This window comes from Python bivittatus, unplaced genomic scaffold (genome assembly GCF_059951505.1).
Source record: "Python bivittatus isolate LINGU-HERP-01145 unplaced genomic scaffold, Pbiv_v1 ctg000850_np1212, whole genome shotgun sequence".
Lineage (NCBI taxonomy): Eukaryota > Metazoa > Chordata > Lepidosauria > Squamata > Pythonidae > Python > Python bivittatus.
Window position 1 is genome coordinate 10,556,084 of NW_028277112.1, and position 4,241 is coordinate 10,560,324.

Consider the following 4,241-nt stretch of genomic DNA (forward strand, 5'->3'; position numbering starts at 1 on the left):
AGTTCGGGGGTGGGGTGGCGGGAAGATAACAGCAGCGTTAACGCGGGCGGGGGGGAGGGGGGGCTACAAAGGCCTTCATTCATTCGTTCACTGGGCGAATCGGGACGTTGCCAAAGGGGGCCGACTTAAAATTTGCAGGCTGTCCTGGTATTTGGCAAGAGCAAGAATGACAACTTATTGGAAGTTCTCAAGGAATCATTTATATTTCACACTCCACTAGGCAGCTGATTTGAGATTGTCTGTTAGCATAACAAAAGCTCCGAGCCTGTGAACTTCAGAACCCTTTCGACCTCTTAGCTGCTGGCTTGAATAGCCCTCAGCCCTTCCTATAGAGATCACCCAAAGCTCCCCTCTTCGTGGTTAAATTGTTAATCAGGGTAATTTAATATAGTTTTCAATATGCCTCATCTTTTATTGGGGAGAGGTATTCACGGATTTTCTCTCCTCCCTCTTGGTTCTTTTTAAAATTCAAGTGTGAGAGGGGCAGCTGCAGACAGGACCCCCTCCCCACCCTGTCCCCCCTCCCCACTGCAGTGTTCAAGAGCAGCACCCAGAGTGAAGGTCTACAAAATGCATGTGCACAGAGCAACAATCCTTTTTCTTGCACTCTAACCTGAACCTGAAATTCCAGACTGCTTACCCCCCCCCCCACTTTTCCTCCTCCCTGTTTCTCTCGGGCAGCCAAAACAAAACAAAACAAAACATAACAAAAATCGAGGAGTTCAGCTATAATGAGGCCACAGCCTCAGATGTCACTCCTCCTTCTGCAACAAGATGCACGCTAGCAACCTTCAGGACATGGACACGAAATCCACCTTTTTCTTGTTCTTCCATAATCCGTCAATTCAAAGGGGAAATTGGTAGGTGAGAACAGTTCTGTCCCAAACATAAGTTATCTTCCTCTTCTCTCCAATTTTAAAGTATACAATTCCTCTAAGGACTTGCCTTTCCCATAGAAAGGGATGAGTGTGAGCCTTTGATTTATCCAGCATTGAATTATCTCAGAGGAAATCAAATTTTTTCACATATGCACATTACATATATATCTCTTTAAATTTCCCAATTGCAAGAGCTACAGAAAGACATCAACAGCAGGCAGATTCTGATATTTCTGCTTTTTTTAATTACAATTCAGACACCCCATTTTCATACAGCTAATTGTGAGCTGCTTCTGAAGTAGAGATCACTGAAGATACTGAATTTTTATCCCACCTAGATCCATAGTTGGAATATAAGTAAAAGAACAGGACAGCTACTTCCCTTCAGAAATTAATGTTCAGAAATCACTGGGTGTTTTTTTTTTCCCCTTCCTGAAAACATTTGAGAAAGTGTGTGTGTGTGTGTGTATGTTTTGTAAGGAGGCATTACTTAAATTATAAAATAAATAGGCCTTTTAATATCTGGCTGCAGTAAGGGCATGTGAAAAGGGGAGTATGTGTAAATTTTGTAAAATCTCAGTAGCAAAACAGAATACTTGCACGACTGTTTAAAATAAAAGATGAAGTTCTTCTAGGTGCTAAAACATTTTTTAGAAGATTCTTGCGCTCTTTATGTGAAACCCATGAGATGAGGTTGTAGGACCTATTTTCCCAAGGCCATATAGCAAGCTCTGTGATTCAACAGGGATTTGAACACTGATCTATATAGTCCAATACTACACAGAATTATAACTCAGTTCTCTTCATTAAATACCTTAGGTTTTAATATATGGTGATATTACTCTGATTCCATTTATTCTAAGCCATTTTATACACACTGAATCATTACTGAGATCAGTGGGCCTGCCTCCCAGATTAAGGCAGCCCTCTTGACAGGAGAGTAAGCTACTAATTCTTACTATTACTTAATTACTTACTATTACTAATCTTACTATTCCTAAGAACGTGTGAAGGGCTTTGCTTCTGTTTCTTGTGCAAAGAAAGCCCAACAAGCAGCCACCTTGCTTAGTACAGTACTTAAATTAACTGGGAGAGGGAGAGGGCCTGACCCACTTACTTTCTGTGATGGTTCCCCAGGCAACTTTTTGGAATTCTGTACAGTGTCATAATTTGGCAAAATTTGAGAAGAGGCTCAAGGCTGGCCAAGCCATAGAAATGTAATTTTAATTTGATGACTTTGAGACTTTACACATAGAAAGCTGTCTGGTATTCTGCCCAGTTTTGAAACTTTTCTTTTATGGAGCTTGCTGTTATTTCTGCATTTTTAATTGTTTAAAGTACGAATAATTTAAATTTGATTTTTTAAAAAATAGGTAATGCTATGATTTTACATATGAATATTTAACACATTATTTTATTAACTAAGATCTGTACTTATATATGACAACAGCATTGTTTAAGGTTAAATTTTGCTTTCTTGTCTGGGAATTTGTCCTAAATATTATCCAATATTGTTTTCATTTCACTTCTCTTAGAATGAAAGACATAGTCACTCCAATCAGAAAAGCTAGCCAAATCACTTTAGATTTAGATGAATTTCAAACTGCCCTGTTCAAGATTCTAATCTAAATAATTGATGGAAGTTGTTTGTTTAAAACTTTGTAAAAGCAAACTTTAAAAAAATGTTTTTATTTTAATCATAAAATATGTTAGAGTCTGTACCTATAGACAAATAATTAATAGTAATGCTTCCAGTACTTTGAAAGAAAAGTCTATTTACTCAATTGTCTCAGTCGAATTGTTTTAAAAAATAAGTCTGAAGAATTCTTTAGGTGCCATAAAAATCAATCAATCAGGACTACTAATTTCCAAATAAGTTTTCCTTATATCAATAGAACACTATTTCAAGCTTAGAACTATGGCATATAAATCATATTTATACATTATTGCTGTACTTCTATATTTTTTAAAGGCGTTCCTTTCTATATGCAAACATAGGTAATAAAAATATTATGAGGAATGTTACTGTATGAGACAGTCTGATTAATTTAGAGTTTCTTGTTTTTAAGTAACAGGGAATAGTCATCATCTAGTACAGTGCTATTGTCGAAAACATTCTGTTCAATGATCCTAGTCTTATTTTTCCAAATATTGCCTCTTTAACATTTATGTAAGGCTCTGTACGTGAGTGTAGTTTTTTTAAAAGGAATTCAGGAAAGGTGGAAAGCGTAATTTTAACTATGAAATGACATTTACATTTTTGCCATGCTTTCACTTATTATCACATTTTCCTTTTCCTTCATTTTTTCCCCCTTCATTAGAATTTATGATCCATGTCCATCATTACACTTTCACATCTCTGAGTTTGTGTTAAATTTTCTTTGGGAGGTTAATAAACATAAAATGTGCATGGGGGGGTGGGGGGTGGGGACAAAGTCCTTTTTAAAGGTATCAGGTTTTAAAGGATCAGGTTTGAACAGTTTATATTTTCTGTAGGTCAATTAAGCAATTTAGTTGAATTTTGAACCAATGTGATTTTAAACTCTGAAATTACTCAAGTGCTTAGCCATCCTTTCCTTTTTATCTTTTATTTTTGCTTGTTTTAAATACTGTTTCCATATTGATATGCTCTAAACTCTGTATCAGCTGTATGGTTTGGGCCTGTTTTCTATGAAAGAGGATGTATATTTATTGTTTGTGATGGTGTTTGACAGGAGAAATGGATGCAGACACCAGAACAATTATATTACAATCCCTTTGGGAATGCCAACACCAAATTTAGCCAGACTGATGGGGTACTGTCTAGACAGCCCCTTTTGTGTATCAGCTGTTCTCCCTGCTTTATTTAATGTATGACATAAAACCTGCATATGAATTCTCAGTGTAGCCATTCTTACAACCATGGTCTGCTTTTATAAATCTTCATTGGCACCAAATATAAAAAGACCACCCTGTTCTTACAACATTGCATGTTCTGATATTATACATTTAGCATACAAATAATATGCAAGATAAGACTGGTTCCTTTTCTCCAAGTAATTAAAATGTGATTTGCTAGAATTAGATACTATAGTCATAAGAGTGATGAATGAGGGAGTCTGGCTGACCATTAAAGTTGCTTGGGTATTTGATGATTTCTTACAGTCAAAATGTATATTCAGGTCAAATGGTTCCCTTTCCATTGCCCACATGAAGATCATATACAGAGGGCCTGTATCCATGTGCAAAGCTATATATTTTGAAAGAGGTGAATAATGCCAAAATAACAAAACTTTTCAAATAATTACATAACATAATTTTTAAAGGGTTCACAGCATGCAGTGATATCTGAGTACAGATCTCTAGGCAGGAAATGGAAAGGGC